This window comes from Macaca nemestrina, chromosome 13 (genome assembly GCF_043159975.1).
Source record: "Macaca nemestrina isolate mMacNem1 chromosome 13, mMacNem.hap1, whole genome shotgun sequence".
Taxonomy (NCBI): Eukaryota; Metazoa; Chordata; class Mammalia; order Primates; family Cercopithecidae; genus Macaca; species Macaca nemestrina.
The window spans coordinates 82,974,766-82,993,626 of NC_092137.1; the positions used below are offsets into that span (position 1 = coordinate 82,974,766).

Genomic DNA, 18,861 nt, shown 5'->3' on the forward strand with positions numbered 1-18,861 from the left:
ACGGGGAAGTAGAATCGCCCTGATACACTTTAAATGCAGACCCCTATATTTTAAACAGGGAGTCCCCAATAATTTTCAAGTACCAAAATGACACTATCTTCAATCATTCAAGAATTTTGCAGTCTTTTATTCAACAAATTCATATCAGTCTATATCACTATTGCAGATCTGGAAATGTTAAAAGAAGTGAGACTATGTTAGAGAATAACAACAAAAATCAGAACACACTGAAGATCAACAGAAAAAGTACACAACGGTATTTTCACAGCCTTTTCTTATTTAGGTTATTAGGAGGCACTGTGAGGCAGGTGTTCCAAATCCTATTTTACATTTGAGAATTTAATTGGTAGTAGACCTTGAACCTGGATTGCCATTAATAGATATTTAGACTAAAATACACTTTACTCCGTAACTCGATGACCACCACAAATATCTCAAAATGCTAATGCTTCTTTCCACACAACTGGCCTTCCTGATCTCACAAAAGCATAGGTTCCAGGAAATCCGGGAGCATGTAAGTTTCTTCTGGCTGTTTTATCTCCAGACTCTAGCACAGTGCTGGGAATTTAGAAGGCACTTAATAAATATTTGATGGTATGGGTCATTATAGAAAAGTTTCTTAGTTTTTCTCTCTTCTTTCACTTTCCTGAGATAGAACCTTCTGTGGAACTGTTTTTTAGAAATGCTTTACATCACATTAAACCAGTGGGCGTGGTGCCTTGATCAGGAAAGACCCCGGACAGATGATGAGTCTTTTCTGAAAGAGGAAGAAAGCACATGTTATTTTTGTTCATTTGTGCTGTCTGCTGTGGCCAAGAACATCCTGCACATAAAAGAATCAATATTTTTTTTTTGACTTGCAGACTTAGCCTCACAAGTAAAAGCAATACTAGAGTGCAGCGTTTTGAAGCAAAAAGGAAAAAAGAAAAAAAAATGTTTTGATAAAACCTTATTATAATTCTTTTTTCATTTCCAAGAATGCCTTTTCAATTTATGTTGATAGAGTTATGAGAAATAGGCAGCATCCTAACTAGAGTATTAAGAGAATACTATTAATGTAAAAACTACAGTAAGAATAAAATAGAATGTAGTTTATAATTCCCCAGAAAGAGGAGTGATTGTTTTTCTGCCAAAAATAAAAATAAAAATCCTTTTGAGATTAGCATTTTCAAAGGGACTGAATCTTTAAACGGATTTAAGTTTTAAATTCACAAGTGGATTAAACCATGGCAATACAAAAAGTCAAATATCTTACCTGCCTGTGAAATATGTTTTACAAGATATTCCCAGGATGGATGCAGAAAAAATAAAAAAAGAAAAAAAAAAAAGAAAAGAAAGTGTTCACAATGACTCTAGGCAAATGTTAACTTTGGGGTTTTAATATTATTTGACCAAGTCTTCTTCTCTCCCTTCCTTACTCCCTCCCTCCTCTCTGTCTTTCTTTTTGTCTCTCTCTTTCTGTCTCTCTCTCTCTCTCTCAATCTGTCTCACACACACAAACACACACATACACACATGCAATATGTATACATATACTGAACTTTACTCAAAATATTCAGTACGTATTCTTTTTGTGGTTTCATCCACCACTTTACATTTTTATCATGCTACTTGTTTGTTCTCTTGTGAGCTCTTAATGGGTTTTTTTGACTAATTGTGATAGCTTTTAAAATAAAAATAAGGTGTTTATCCCCGTTCTAATCAGGACCGGAAACTCATGATACAAAGAAAGATCTGTATAACTCTCAGCTACTTTTTCACCAGCCTTTATCAAAAAATCCTCCAAGAATCAGGAGTTCAAATAAGTTTTATGATCTGGTGTAATTAATAATTACTTAGATATTCTATACTGCTTCAATTTTTGATGTTATGGAAGACACACACACACACACACACAGAAGTCCGAGTAAATTAATCATACCTAGGATAACTATGCTCGTAACTTTAAAGCAGTCAGTTTACCCCTGGATACTTAAGAACATCATATTTCCTATTGCTTTAGGTGTCCAGATTCCTGAAATTTCCTTATCCCTCTCAACGTTTTAAGAAAGAAAATACTGTTATTGAGCAACAAATGATGTCAAAGATTTAAACTTTCAGAGATTTGCATCAATTTAAGTGATATCAATGATGAGAATCAAGGAGTTGCAGATGTTAACAGCTTGAAAGAGATATTAGGGAAGCCTCCAGCTGATATGCATTTCTGCTGGGTAGCTATGCTTTGTTTATGCCCATGCAATGGGATAATAAAGAAATATATATATATATAAGCATCCTTCTTAGATATCCCACCTTCCTCTTGTGCCCTACAGACCTTTTAGTTTGTCTGCACTGAGGGAAATTCACTTCCTAATATACTTGTTTGTTTGTTTATTTATTTATTTATTTATTTATTTATTTATTTATTGAGATGTAGTTTCGCTCTTGTTGCCCAGGCTGGAGTGCAATGGTGCAATCTCGGCTCACCGCAACTTCTGCCTTGTGGGTTCAAGCAATTCTCCTGCCTCAGCCTCCCAAGTAGCTGGGATTACAGGTGCCTACCACGACGCCTAGCTAATTTTGTACTTTTAGTATAGATGGGGTTTCTCCATGTTGGCTAGGCTGGTTGTGAACTCCCGGCCTCAGGTGATCCGCCCGCCTCGGCCTCCCAAAGTGCTGGGACTATAGGCATGAGCCACCACGCCCTGCCTAATATGCTTTCTTAGTTAACATTTACCAAAGGTTGTAGTGCCTCCTTTTTGTTTATAATGAGAACTTTTTGGAAGAAGAATATTGTAAGATCAATATTAACTTTTATCACGATCAACACAGTCTATTTTATTTTCTTGCCATTTACTTTAGGTTCAGTATGAAATTCCCTAGTGATATCAAATAATCTAGAAAATGTATAACAAAATCATGGCATCTCGGTGAAAACAAACTGATCTTTATGTATATCAAAGCTTAGCAGAGACATTGATGCTCTAAGCAGATTTTGTCTCTAACAGGATTGATCTCATAGAGTCATAGTATTTTTAACGTTCTAAATCATTTCCACATGCCTAATGTTGTGTGACCCTCAAAATAACTGTGCTGAGAGAAGAACTGTTATCTGCACTTTATAGAACTGGAAAATGTGCTTAAAACCAGAAAAGTGATTCAGTATCTTCATATAGGTAGTTGTTGCACAGTGGGAACTGGAAAGAAGGGAAGCATGCCCAGAACTAATAAAGCATGATGCGTTCTCTGCCTATGCCTTTAAATGCATCTAAACTATACTCACCCTTTGTTTTCATGATCCAGCAGCACATCCGCACCTCAGCCCCTTTCATCATCTTGAAGACTATTCTTTCTCTTTTCAACAAATTTCTGAATGTTGTTCCTAAAATATTCTTGAGATATTTTTATTCCTATGTTTTCCTGACTGGTCTTGTGTATTTACCATATCTCAGTCTAATCACCACTTTCTTGGAGAGGACTTTCCTTCCTACTATTCTGTCCTCTACCAAAGATTTTCTCTTATTTTATCCTATTACTTTCCTTTAAAGTCCTTACAGTAGCTTGAGATTATTTTGTATATTTACACAGCACATTTTTTATTGCTTATCACCTCCACTCTCCTGCTTGATAAATGCCAGGATAGTATATTCCTCACTATTGCATAAAAAACATTTGTAGTACAATTCTTGATATAGCGTAAATGCATCCAAATTATGAATAAATGAATAAATCTAAATTTCCTTATTTGCATTCCAATATTCATTTTGTTAGGCAAGCTTATCTCCTATACACAAAAGCAAGGTTTTGAAATAATACCTTTTTGTGGTAGCACGATAAATGTGTCTTACATATTTTTAGTTTAAAAAACACAATTATATATGAGTTCTTTTATCGTTTTAGATTTTTATTTCCTTATGTCTAAAATCACGGTGTTAATCTTAATGAGTCCTAAAGGGAAATACTCTACTACTCTGTTTCTTTTTGGCATAGGTGACTGGAAGGCAGCTGTATTTAAACTTCTAGAAAGATCAGATCCTCTATGGACATCTTTTACTGTGAGTAAAACAAGGGCAGTCTGGATGAAAGGCAGTTTCATTTGGATTTTGCCCACTGGCTAAATATATGTTCATGTATTACAAGGGACATATGTAAATATAACCTTTATACACCTGGATACAAACTTACATCTTTTACTTCTACGACATTGTTAAAAAGTCAACATACAGAGCTGTATTTGCCTTCTAGATCTTACACATTTGATAAGAAAAACTGAAAATAAACACATACCTTTATGGTGTAATTTTAGATTATAATGCATATTGTTTGCTTGAATTGTACACTTCACTTACAGATTTTACACAATCTCTTATTTTTCTATTCAATATTCATTATGCAGAAACCAAGTGTTCTTGGTTTAAGGATATTATATGCCACCATGTAATCAATAAATATGTGCTGAAACGCACACACACAGATGTCTTGCAGCAACTTTTAAAAAAGTTATTTGATAAAATTGTCTTCCAAAATATGAAGTATTATTTTCTCAAGATAAGCATTTAATGGCACATCTTAGTTTAGATGGTAGATGGGCACAAAGGAATGATAGAATTGCTAGCATTCTCCAGTAGAGCCTTCAAAAAAATTAAGGAGCTGTCAAACAAATTAAGGAGAAAATTATCAGAGACTCATTCTGTAAAATTCTCAGAGATTAGAATAGAGCAGGAAGTTAAATTAAAAGAGATTGTCATATTCAATTACTTTTCCAAAAAAGACATAGTTAAATAGCACTCTAGTTAAATAGCACTCTTTTTCTACACTTCCTTTAACAATATAAATGCATGCTCAGCTTAAATAAAACAATTAAACAAACAAAAATAGAAAAAATGCGTTATCCCATTATACTAGTTCAAGTACCTCCAATAAATGCTAACCTAATATCTTTGTGGTATAGTAAAATATTATGTTTCTTATTAAATATTGTCAAGATCTTTTGCAATCAACTAGTAATAGTGAATTTCAAGGCTACTCTTTGTAATTATTCATGCATGGAAGAGATTCATATGAAAATTAAACTAAAATGTCAATGAAAAAAAATCTTTATTCCCAAGATAAACGTTACTTTTAGAAATTAGAGATACAGAAAAATAAGTCAGAATTAGAACAAAAGGTACACTCAAGGGAGAAGACAGCTAAAGAACTGGTGACATATATATTTCAGAGATAAATTACATTTAAAAATCTAGAAGAAAATATAAGTAAAATAGATATGTGCCTTAAGTCAGTGTGGGCAGAAGAACATTCTTATATTTGGAGACATAATAAATGTTCATTAAGAAAGAAAAATGAATTGATCATATTTTATGAGCAAGGCGAAAATGATAAACATTTAAAAATATATTCCTTCCCAGGTTAATTATACTTTAGTCATGAAATCAACATATGAATGTTTATTTATTTGCTACCTAACATTTATATCACAAGATAATTACTAATTATTTGAATAAATGGCTTGATGTCACAAGTTTAAATCTAAACTTTAAAGTCTTAAATTACCTAAAAGCAGATATGAAATAAGCTGAATTCAACTAACATAATTTTTAACAAGTTGTCAATAAAATTGATTTATTTCAAATATAGTCAGTTGTACTAGAAAACTTAGACTTGTATATATACACATATATTTTTAAAATCCTATAGGTGATTCATATGTATATGAATTATTCACATGTATAGAAGACCAAATTCTAAATAAGTAAATTCACGTGTATGTGGTATCTACAGTTGACCCTTGAACAATGCTGAGATTATGGGCACCAACCCCCTGTGAGTCAAAAATGTGTGTATAACTTTTTATTTCCTCTTAAAATCAACAACTTAACTGCTGATAGCCTACTGTTAGGTGTGCCAATAACATGAACAGTCAATTAACATATATTTTGTACATTATGTGTATTATATACCGTATTCCTACAATAAACTAGAGAGAAAAAATGTTATTAAGATAATTGTAAGAAAGAAAAAATACATTTCCTATTTATTAAGTGGAAGTGGATCATCACAAACGTCTTCATCCTCACCATCTTCACACTGAGTAGGCTAAGAGGAGGAGGAAGATGAGGGGTTGGGGTTGCTATCGCAGGAGTGGCAGAGGCAGAAGGAAATGTATGTGTAAGTGGACGTTACCAGTTCAAACTTGTTTTGTTCAAGGGTCAACTATACATATAATAAAAAAGTTGTTGTATATGATGGAAATGAAAACCTCATTACTTTGTTTCATCTGTAAACAGATTTTTTTACTCATATATTCATGCTTCAAAAATTAAATTACATATGGCACTGTACATTTCAAATCTTGTAAAAATGTGTCTCAGACCTTGCAGTTGAGCCACTCTAGGGTAACTTGATAATGAAGTGTAAAGTTTATACCAATATATATTATAATAGAAAATTTTTCAATTATATCTCTGAAAATATTGTTTCTACTCCATTAATTGAGATTAATCCTATAAAACTCTAATGTCCCCATCCCACTCATATACAATCCTCTCAGAAAATATATTCTCTCTTTAGCACCAATAGATTCTTTATCTGCAACGTGTTAATGAAAAATCTTTTTCTGGTACCTTCAAATCCATGCGTAAGTTCTGTTTGCAACAAAATTTTAATAGGAAAACAAAAACTACCATTTGGCTCAGTAGATTACTAAATGTGCAAATGATCTTTTAATCTGCAACCAGCATTCAGCTAAAAATAATTTTTCTTATTTTCTTTTATCAAAGCAGACACTAGAATGACATTTGTTTTGTCATCCAAAGTAGTTTCAACTATTATGGACTTTTAAGTTTGACCTCTGTATCCATAGAAAATAGCCTTAAAACAAAACAAAACAAACAAACAACAAACCCTGGGTTTTGTAAATACGCTAGTGAGAACACCATACCATTTCCACTACCTTAAGACCTATAAGAAGAAAAATTGTATTTCTTCTAAGCAGCTGATCCGTTTTTACTTATCATCACTGAGGATCCCATAATTCTCTTCCTTTTTGTTTCTAAGATGTCTGAAAACAATGTGCAACCCAGCTTAAAAACTGTGAAGGTCTTGTATAATATATGCACATCAGTAATTTTCTTGCTTATTTAACACTCTATTTTTCCTTTTGTCCTATAAGGAGAGGGAATTGTTAGATTGCAGTCATTCCTAATTCTTAGCAGTAGGTCAAGGTCTAGGAAGAATAAAATTATTCATCCTATGTACATCTAGATAAGTCCCATGGAATTCTGAGATCAAGTTGATATGGTAGTATCATATAGTTATTACCCAAATACATTTAATGGGTATACAGAGACTTTCCGCAACTAAATAAGTAGTTGCCTTTCAAAAATGCATTCCCAAATAGCTACCCAGCAATTCTTTGGAGAAATTTTAGCATTTGAAACATAATTGACTTATTTTAATATGACCAGCACTGCTATACTATGCTTCAGTAATATGAATTGTCATATGTGATTGGCCTACAGGGGAGTGATGTCAGCCAAATAGCGACTGCTTGTTCAGATGATATTTCCCCACTCTCCCACCTCCTCGTTCTGTTAATGTATTGTGCCCTGCTGGCAAGTGTAACAGCAGCTGAAATGAAAATCCAAGGGCAGAATATAGTGAGCAAGAGTAATGCACAGTAGGGAACCAGGTCTGCTCACCCTTCCATCTGCCACCTGGCACCTGGCTTGGTCAATCATCTGCTGTACACTTGAAGTGTATATTGTTTTTATTTATTTTGTAAAGTTTTTTCGTATCCTCATTGCTTAATAGACTCAAGCCTTTATTAAAAACCCTTTCTTTTTTTTAAAAAAAGGTACATTTTTATATTCAATGTAGTATTCATTTATTTGAAATACTATTTTATAATTATGCATATTATTTAGAATGCTATTACGTTAGCCCCAGCTACAAGTTTGCCTAGATTCTTATTATTTTTCTTCTAGCAATATTCCTCTCTAAGTCCTGATATTTTTAGTGCATCATTTTGCAGAGCATGAGTTGCAAGGAGCACATTCATGGCATTCTAGAGAAACACCTCCATATTAGTTGTTGTTGCTGTTCACAATCTACCCACCATTTTAAAAAATATTCCTTTTCGTGATAAAATGTTCAATTTGTTTTAGATAACATGTTGGATGAAATACAGATGCAAATCTTGAAAGAGCTCTAGACCCATATAATGGTCTGTTTCTATTGCACTACATGGTTGCCTGTACAAGTTGTACACATTGGAAATCCGACACTAATATGCTATTGGAAATTTTATCTTCTGTGTTTTAGTAGAAAAATCATGTTGGGAATATAAATACCATTTCATAAAAATCTATAATGAAAACAACATATTAGCACTGTCAGTTGCCTGATTATTTATTCCTTGTTACAAAAACACAATTTTATTTAAGTACTATCTCTGAGGCAGGATGAACTAAATTATCAGCTCAGGGGTAAAGACTCCAAATTTAAGCTGTCCGTGGCTAGTCTATTAGTGATGTGCGTGATGCAATTCTCTTTACTGGGACATTTTTGTCACTTTAAAAGAGAGATGAGCAGCGTCGTTTTATATCTTGCTTATCTGTCAACTGAAGTATAGTGTATGACATTAGCCTAGTATCTCAAGAAGTTGAGGGGGCCTGAGGACAATCCAAAGACAGAGTGAAAAAGAGACAAAAATCTGAGTCTTCCATGGACACTCAATTGACCAACTCTAGAACCATTTTCATTACATAGCTGGTTCTGAAGATGCTAAACTCAATTTGCTATTTTAAGTCATTTACTTTTCTGTTCTACTTAAGTAAAATAAACGTTATTCTCACACATATGCATGTCCATGTGGAGACACACACATGTGTGCACACACACACACACAAATACATATACACTTAATCTTTCATGAGGTTTTAAATATTTTTTTCTTAAAGATGGACTCCTACTCCATTGCCCAGGCTAGAGCAAGCACAGTGGTGTGATCCTAGCTCACTGCAGCCTCAAACTTGTGGCCTCAAGCAATCCTCTTACCTCAGCCTCCTGAGTAGCTGGGACATACCACTGCACCTGACTAATTTGTAAAAAAAAGTTTTTGTGGAGACTCCTGGCTTCAAGAGATCCTCTCACCTTGGCCTCCCAAAGTGCTGGGATTACAGATGTGATCTACTGTGCCTGGCCTCATGAAGATTTTGTTTGTATGGATTTCCAGTGGTCATTCACATAATTCTCACATCTATCTATCTACATTTTTTTGTCACCTCAAATGAAGAGCATTTCCGAAGGCATAAAACTTAACTTTTTCCTCCTCTTTTTACTGTCTTTCCCATCAAGTACTGAGTTACGATTTCAACCATCTTCTCTAAGAAATTTAAATAAATGCTATTAATGATATTCCACATCTGCAAATTTACCATTCTAGTGCAATGTTGTTGCAAATTCTAAACATGAACTAGCTTTGTCCCAAAGGATTCAAATATTAGCCATCACTGTAATTCTGTGTTGAACCACCTTTCATCAACTCCCTATCAGGAAAAATTGAATTTTTCCTTCAGAGCAATAACCTTGATACTATTTTAGATCTTTAATATCCTTAACAATATTAATTTGTCTTTAGCCTACTAGATTTTCTGATAAGAGATACACAGACAAGTATTACTTCTGCAATAATTATTGAGCAAACACTACTCTGTGCCAGGGACTCTTCAAAGTGTGGATGGTGTATCAGTGAATAAAAAAGTCCTTACTTTATAGAACTTAAATTCTCTTAAAGCAGTTTTATTAGGAACACACAGTGTTTTTCATTTTTTTCCTCTGTGTATGCCAAACATCAAATACACATCACAAGCCTTCCTATTGATCTGTATCTTGTTTTGTCTAGGAGGCCAACGTAACTTTGTGTTTTACTCAGCATCAAGTATTAGATGCCTGTTATATGTGAAAAACATGGTTACTATCATAGTAGACCTTTAAATAGAGAAGGAAGGAGAAATGAAAATGAACTATAGTTTACTGAAGTAAATACTAGAAAGTGATATGAGAAACGCCATCGGTTCACATAAAGTGGTTATCTGTTCAAGTGACTGAATAAAGGGAGGGAATATTTAATTGGTACATAATTGTGTATGGAGGCTGCTTATTTCAAGGGTAAAGAATGAGCAGAGATGTATTTTTCTCATAGAGAAAAAATACAACATCCAATTAAAAAGAATCTAGGACATTAGAAGAGCTTCACTGTCTTGCTAACAAATATGATCTTTCTTCTGCAGGATATAGGAGTCATTGGAGATTGCAAGGGGTATGGTACGATCAATATCTTGTAGGGAATTAACTGTGGTGCAAGGAGCAACCAGTCCATAGAGGGGTACGAATAGAGATGGGGAAACCATTGATAAATTATGGCAATGTGTAAGACACAGATAGATGACGGCATAAAATACAGAAGTAGTAGCAAGCACAGATAGCAGACAAATATGAGAAATATTGATCTAGGACTTTCCAAGACGTAAAAGCCCTTAGATACTAGTCTGTGACTGAAGATTAGATGAGCTGCCTCTAAAAACATAATGAATTTTTTTACTCCTTCCTCTGATCACAAATCAGAGAAGAGAGAAAGAAACTGTCTGCATGTGTGTGTGTGTTCTTACCAGTGTTTTACTGAAGTATATATATTTAAAAACAAAGCTATATATATGATATATAAATATATATTTAAAAGTTTTATATATAACATATATAGAACACTGTTTTAAAAGATATATAAAACATATATGTTACATATAAAATGTGTTTTTAAAGTTATATATACAACTATATATGAATTTTATATATATGTGTGTGTATATGTGTGTGTGTGTGTATGTGTGTGTGTTTAAAGTTTCCAATACATTTTAGAAAAAGCTAAACTATTCATGTGGCACCTGGTAATGTTTTTCAAATAAGACATAATGAATATGTTATGATTCTTATTAATATGGAAACCACAGACTAAGAACAATTATGATGAGTGACCTCTAAGGATGAGGAATATGTTACGGGGGCTCTGGTACATTCATAATCAACTTATGAAGAAAATTAAGACTGCCATTATCGATAGATACAGCAAATATCCTACTCCCAGACTCCCCATCTAGCAGAGCACACACTCCATGTGCATAGTGAAAAATATAGGCTTTTAATTTGATTTTCTGGTCACTTTTCAGCAAGACCTATATTCTTGTTTGTTTGTTTCTATTACAAACTGCACAGTGATTTTTCTATAGCAATCAGAAGGTACAAGGGCTTCCTTTACTGCCTGTGACCAGTCATGTGTACCATTTTATTGCCAACTACTACTGCGGGATATTAAGTTGTCACCCAAACCAAAGAACAAGCAACCATAAAAATAACTGCATGATTTGCAGTTCACTTCAATGTAAAGAGCAAAATACGTGGTCTGTACTGGGTGACACTCCAGCCCCAAGGACTCTAATCCAATTCCAGAGACTGTACAAATGCACTGCAATTTTCCTTGTTCATTTGGGGATGTACGTTACATGATCGTTTGGGCTTTATAATATTATTTACTTTCCCAAAGGTCGTGAGAAAAAGAAATAGCAACTAATGAGTTAGTTCTGGAAGAACAGCTTATTTTGATTATGCTATGTTCAGAGAGTAGAGCAAAATTAGACCAGGATGCATTAGCATTTATACTGCTTTATAAAGCTTACTGGGGAGGGCTGTTGATCAAAGGGGGCATAATACGCACACTGTCTTTACGGAAAAGAACAATAAAAAGCCCATATAAGTGCCTTTCTCTCAACATTACATTGTTGTGGATACACCAAGAAAATATATGGACTTAAAATGTTCAAGCAAAATAAATTGGCACACAAAAATTAACATTTAAGAAATTGAATATAAACATTTAACTAATACTCTGGAAAGCGGATGATGCCTCATAATTAAAAATACTCTTTATAAAATATCATCCAAACACTGACAAGCTCTAAGAAAACACAATTTATTTTAAAGGCCAACATGAACATCTCATAGCAGCAGCTTTGAAATAGCCAATTCTGTCAATACAGCAAAATAAACTAAGTAGTCAATTCTCTCCCTCTCCTTCTACTTTTCTTTTTATTTCCTTAAAAGTGTGATTTTTTTTCAGATAATTTTAGCTATCCCTTTTCTATGAACATAAAATAGACAACCTAATTTCAAAATAAAGCCAAATATACCTTTTCTCGCAGTCATTTGTTTCACACTACGCTAGATTTTTATCTAACCATATATATATATATATATATAATGTTTATGAAGTCCACTTAAAGCAATATCTAACACGGTATCAAACTGATTTGTAGAGAAATGAAGATCAAGTCTATGAAGATAAAATATATCTTTCTTTGTAGGAGTAACAAATTTGAAGAAAACATTGTGGTAAGAAGACAGACTCCCCTCCTGCCTCACACATGCCCAGATATCCCAGGTCTTAATTTTCAAAATTTTTGAGTATGTTACATTACAAGGCAAAAATTATTAAAGTTAAGATTAATTTTTAAATCTTAATCAATTAATAATAGGAAAATTACTCTGGATTACCTGGTTTGACCCAATGTAACCATACATGCCCTTAAAAGTGGAAGAAAATGCAGGGTGATTGGGTCAGAGGGATGTAGCAGTAGGGGAAGGGACAGGAGAGCTGTGTAGCACGAGATGGGCTTTACCTGCCGTGGCTGGCTTTGAACTTGGAGGAAGGAGGGCATGAGCCCATGAACGTAGGTGGCCTCTAAAACTTGAGAATAATCCTCAGTTTACAGCAAGCAAGAAAGTGGGAACCCCAGTTCCACAGTAACAAGGAACTGAATTCTGAACAGCAACCTGAATGAGCAGGGAAATACATCCTCTCTTGGAGCCTCCTGATAAGAAACAGCCCTATGGACACTTTGCCTTTAGCCAGATGAGACCCATGTCAGAATTCTGACCTCTGACCTCTACAATAGCACGTTTGTGTGTTTTATTTTTTAACTACAAAGTGTGTGGTAATTTGTTCCAGCAAAGATAGAAAATTAATACAAACAGTCTGTTAAATACTTCATTTTATGTCTGAGAAATCTGAGCCTACAGAGATTCAATGGCTTACCCTACCCAGGTGGTAACAGGGTTTCTAAATTCTTGACCTCTTCCCAAGAGTGCTTTCTTCTTTTGAATCACCCAATCCATTCTAATCTAAGCAGTCTGGATACCGTTAAGCCAGATCAAATCGTGTGCCTCTGTGCTTATAATTGAGGCATGACTCCTTTCGTGCTTTAGAATTCTCATTCTAGTTTGGCATCTGCCCCTTCTCTTACTTCACCCAATACCCAGCTCACCGCACTCCTCGCAGCGTGGTGCTGCTCCATTTCAGGGTCATGACTTCTGCTCACCTCATGGTAACGCATTCCTCTTGTTGGTCCTGAGGACCTAAGACCTATCACTCTCTAAGTTCTCAGCATGGCTGCTGAATTCTCATAATTCAAGTATCAGTTTAAATATCGGTTCCATAGAGAAACAGTCTAGACATAGATTCCTTAAATCACCATTCATCTCTGTCATTTCAAGCTTTTCAATCTGTGTTTGTTTCTCCTCTCCTTTATTATCTTCTTCTTCCTCTAGAATCTGGTAATTATGGTATGGAGACTTTATCTCTTATACGAATCAGTAACATTGGTATATAAGTGTCTGATAAAAATGTCTAGTGTGAAAATATCTAGTAAAATAATTTCTGGCTCCGACTTCAAGGCTGTTAGCTACTGAACCTTGCCAGTTACATTAATTGTAACTGGCATTCAGACCCCACATTCTAATGCCTGTTATTATTAAAGGAATTTACTTGTATTCATTTATTGACTTTATATTAAGTAATAAATATAAACATAAAATATACTGACACAAAGTACCACTTTTATGTGTTTCATGTATTAGAAATTGATACATTTATTTTTATTTTTTTTAGCTCCTGCTACAATAAAACACAGTACTTGTGGCTATAAATATAGGATAACTTACTAAAAGAAACATGTTGGTAACATTAATCTGGCATATTCCAAAATATTCAGTGAATAAGTAAAAGTTCAAAGATGAGCAGACCAGACTGTGCTATGTTTATTTACACAGAAGTAAAATACTGCCCAGGTCCAGAGATATCAATGGGAAAGAAAAGAAGGATGATGGAACCTTGAGTCAAAAGGGGAGAAGAACTATGGGTACAGATTATAATAGGATTCATTACAGGTGATAACATCAGTGAGAAGGGCAGTGACTCAGTTGTGTACATGAAAAGAAAATAAATGGCTTGATTAATTCCCAGTAGTCATACAAAACTGACTTATATGAAGTATTTGTGCTTTAGAAAGCTTACTATTACAAATATTCAATTGAATATAAAAGAACTAATGTATCTCTAAAGTAATTATTGGGGAAGTCAGACAATTATCTTATTATCTTGAAACAAATTTGTTGAATGTTGAAATTATTATAGCTTAAGTTGCAAATTGCTCAGAAGTCTGTTCTTTTTATTACTATTATTGAGATGTAACTTTAAACAATTTTTTTTTCTAAAAAGAGAGGGTGATGTTACTGTGTTTCACTAGTTCCATTGTAAATAAATGTTACTTTTGACTATCTCTTGCTTTAAAAGATTCATTTATTTAAAATTTTACATCCATAATTTTATAACAATTTTGTCTACTTGAATATTTCTAATACTTATCATAAATATTGTTTAGGTTATTCATATATTCTTCATGTCATCATTCAGTCAATCATTACGTTGTTCACTGTACAGTAAGTCACAGGAAACTAAGAATGAATTAATCCTTTAATTTGCCTTCAAGGAATTTACAGTGTGATAGGAAAGTGAAAGATATATGTAAAGAGCCTTTTGCTGCCCCTTTAAATAAGCTCCTGTCTGGGACTGACTAACTCATTCTATTAAATGTACAAAACAAATTTAAGGTATATTGTTTGGTCGATTGCATATATTATACAAAAATCATCAAGTTTCACTTATTTAAATTAGGATATTAGGGAGTTCTTCTGAGGAGGTGATGCTTAAACTAGGAAGTCAGGAGTGAAATTAATGAAAGGACATGGTCATGTGAAAACTAGGAAAGGATGGCACTGAAAAAGACTAACATACCGTGTTTCCTTCTTACATCTATATGTACAAGGGATGGGTTCACAGCATCAAATTGTAGTCAGAACACACAGAATGTGTTAGCAAATATTCACTAATTCAACAAATAATCTCTATGCCCTTTTAGGACTCTCTGATGAACTGCATTACTGTTCATTTACATCCCATGCCTTTCTGAGAGAGGCTCTATACCCTTGCTGTGTTGAACTCAGGAGAGTCATATGATTTGGCTAATGAAAAAGCATATGTCAGTCGGGTGCAGTGGCTCACACCTATAATCTCAGCCGTTTGGGAGGCTGAGGTGGGCGGATCACAAGGTCAGGAGTTCGAGACCCGCCTGGCCAATACAGTGAAACCCCATCTCTACTAAAATTATTAAAAAAAAAAAAAGAAAAGAAAAGAAAAGAAAAGAAAAATGCTGAGCGTGGTGGCAGGCGCCTGTAGTCCCAGCTATTTGGGAGGCTGAGGCAGGAGAATTGCTTGAACTCAGGAGGTGGAGGTTGCAGTGAGCTAAGATTGCACCACTGCACTCCAGCCTGGTGACAGAACGAGACTCCATCTCAAAAAAAAAAAAAGAAAAAGAAAAAAGAAAAAGCATGAGTGTATATATATGTATGCTGTATAAACATATATATACTGAATGAATGTATATGCATATATATATATACACACAGGAGCAGTAGTAGTATGTGTCAGTAATAATCAGAAATCTTAATAACCAGTGGAGCCTGTGGTCTTAAAGCTTCTCTTTTGCTCTACAAAGACAACTACCAACGTTTCACACAGAGAGTGCTCCGTGACCAGGCCCCAGCTTGAAACTGATGTGAAAAATTCATTGTGAAAGGAGATACAAATATTTGCTGCTATAAGCCAGTGGGATTCTAGAATTTGTTTTTTAAAATTTCATTACTTTTTAATTTTTTTTAACTGCAGCATTCCCTAGCTTATTTTTACTAATATAGCCAGCCATGTAAATATTACCAAAGTTTTGCTTTTTTGGTTAGAGAAAATATTCAGACTTGTGCTGTCAAAAATTATAGCCACTAGCCACTGGATTATTTAAATTAAATTAATTCATGATAAATACAACTTAAGAATTAGTTCCTCAGTTCCACTAACCATGTTTCAAGTGCTCAATAGCCTTATGCAGCTGGTGAATACCACATAGAACAGCACAGACACAGAAGATTTCCATCATCACACAAAGTCCTATTGCAAGGCAGCCACTCAGACTGTAAAAGATTTGGACCTTTTCCACCTTCCATCCTGTTTCCAATCCATATGGATTCATTCATAGTCTTTCTCCAGGGATAGTTAAACTTAATCAAGGAAAGAGTTTCAGTTCTCTCAAGCATCTTAAATCTCAGTGGCTTCCTATGAATTTTTATTCCGTTTTATCTGAAACCAATTAAAGTTGTCGCTGGATCATTTTACACCTCACTAATGACCAGACCCTCTGGAATTTACTAATGCTGTTACACACCAATCGATAACAATTAACTGCCATGGCTTCAACTTGATCTTCTCCTGGTTCCAGAATTAGCAGTGTGACATCCTTGGTTTAATTAAGAAATGCAGTTATTCTGAAGCTTCTCAAATCAAATTGATGTAGACTTTTAAAATGATTCCCACTCTTGCATGCCTCCTAGCCAACTGAAGCAAGCATGCATTAAAGCAGTTGGGTGGAATCAGCAAGCCAGTCAGCACCAGCATCTGATCCTAATTTTATTTGTTCTGCCTCATTTCAAAGTTTTCAGGGACTCCCGATTGGCCAAATAATAAAGGATGTACTCTGATCTAAAGAATCAATTTTCTTTTTCCACCCCAACTTACCTACTTTATTTTCTCCTTCTTCCTCTAAGAAATATTTCAATATGTTTTATTTTGTCATTGTTCATGAAATTTGTTACATATTTTGCTACAAGTTTTAACTCTGAATGAATCTTTTTATTTGCCATTTAGAACGCAATTCAAACCTCATCTTTCCATGACTCACAGATCTTTTCATCTGACATTAATTATTGCTTCAAGCATGATGATACTTTAATATATTGTCTTTTCCTATGTATCTTACTTATTTATCGAACAACTATTAAGGGCCTTCTCCATACCAGACACTGATGTAGATATTTAGGAAACATTCACCAGTAAATTATAATAATGAATTAGCTCCCACATAACTTATATTTCAGTGGAATTTGATACATTTTAGCAATTCAATATAAGGTTCTCAAATACAAGCTCTATCTGTTCTATCTTCTCCCCACCTGCCCCTTCCCCTTACTTCTAGGTTCCCAGAGCATTGCTTTGGATTCAGAATGTATTAATGAAAAACTTACGTGGAACATACCTCAATGTACAGTGATGGTCTACATTTTCAGAGTCCTCCGTTCTCTCCTTTTATTAGGCTCCAAAAATGTTCCAAATGCATGGTCCCATCCAGATTTCCACTGGGTACTCTGGATTTTTAAATTGCTCCCATAGTGAAAACTGTGTCTGTCTCTAATATTCTCTGTCTCTGAAGAAATATCAAGAGAGCCATCAATCAAGAGCAAGTGCTCACCTCTGTGGTTCTGTTTTACTACTATTGAAGTCTAAACTGTTCAGTGTGAAAATATACAACTCTCCAAGAGAAAACAGTAGGATCATTTTTGGGGGAGGAGGAGAGGGAAAAATAATGTTTTCTAACTAACTGACTAACTCTTATATGTGAAGGAAGATATGCTGACAATATTCAGAAATCATTTTACTTGGTGACTTTGTCTTATCATAAGTGGCAGATGGGTAGACACATTCTCCTTAGGGCTCTAAAGTATAATTCTTATGTTTAAATAATTTCACAATCTAAAATATATCAGAGAAGCCTTACTTAAATCACATTTAAAAATAGTAGTATAGCAAACAATTTCACAAACTAAAATGTATTAGAGAAGTCTTACTTAAATCACATTTAAAAATAGCAGTATAGAGTACAAAAAAAAACAGGTACAATAGTAAGATTTGTATTTATGTATCAGAAAGTAGGCTTTAGCGAGTACATACCCCTGTGCTTTCATCTTTCTCCTTCTGTTTTTTGTTTCTTTGCAAGACATTGTTCATAGCGGTTTTATTTGCTCTACTTCCATGACTGCCACTGAAGAGTTTGGACTTCGGGATACCAATAGTCAGCCTCTCATTAACTGGCCGTTTCTCAAAACCATCTCAGATTTCAGTTATGCATCAAATATAATTAAAAATATAAAATAAATATAATTGCGATGCATATTTTATCTCAAGTGCTATGGGATCCTAGATGTGATAATGCTATTTCTAGATAGAATGTAATTGAAGAAGTTTGGTCACTTTCCAAAAAGTTATTGGAAATTTTCTAACTAGGAAAGTTTACATTTTTTTCTTTTATAATAATGCAACATGTAGTGAACTATAAAGCTAACTAATGCATTACTGAGAGGTGACAACGTGCTAGCAGCCCTCGCTCTCGGCGCCTCCTCCGCCTCGGCGTCCACTCTGGCGGCGCTTGAGCCCTTCAGCCGGCCACGGCACTGTGGGAGCTCCTGTCTACCCCGGCTGAGGCCGGAGGCGGCTCCCTCTGCTTGCGGGGAGGTGTGGAGGGAGGGGTGCGGACAGGAACTAGGGCTGCGAGCTGGCGCTCACAGGCCAGCACGAGTTCCCGCGGGGGCCGGAGAGGGCGGGCGCGGGCT

The 18,861-nt window shown here is 34.7% G+C and overlaps 1 long non-coding RNA gene across 1 annotated transcript; it reads right to left on the reverse strand.

Annotated features, from left to right (window-relative positions):
• Nucleotides 1-250: 250 nt before the first annotated feature.
• On the reverse strand, nt 251-18,388 carry LOC105465350 (uncharacterized). The gene is made up of 3 exons (XR_977499.3): nt 18,203-18,388; nt 17,511-17,678; nt 251-757 (listed from the first exon to the last, which is right to left on the reverse strand). It is a non-coding gene; the product is annotated as an uncharacterized lncRNA (long non-coding RNA).
• Between the last annotated feature and the right edge of the window lie 473 nt (nt 18,389-18,861).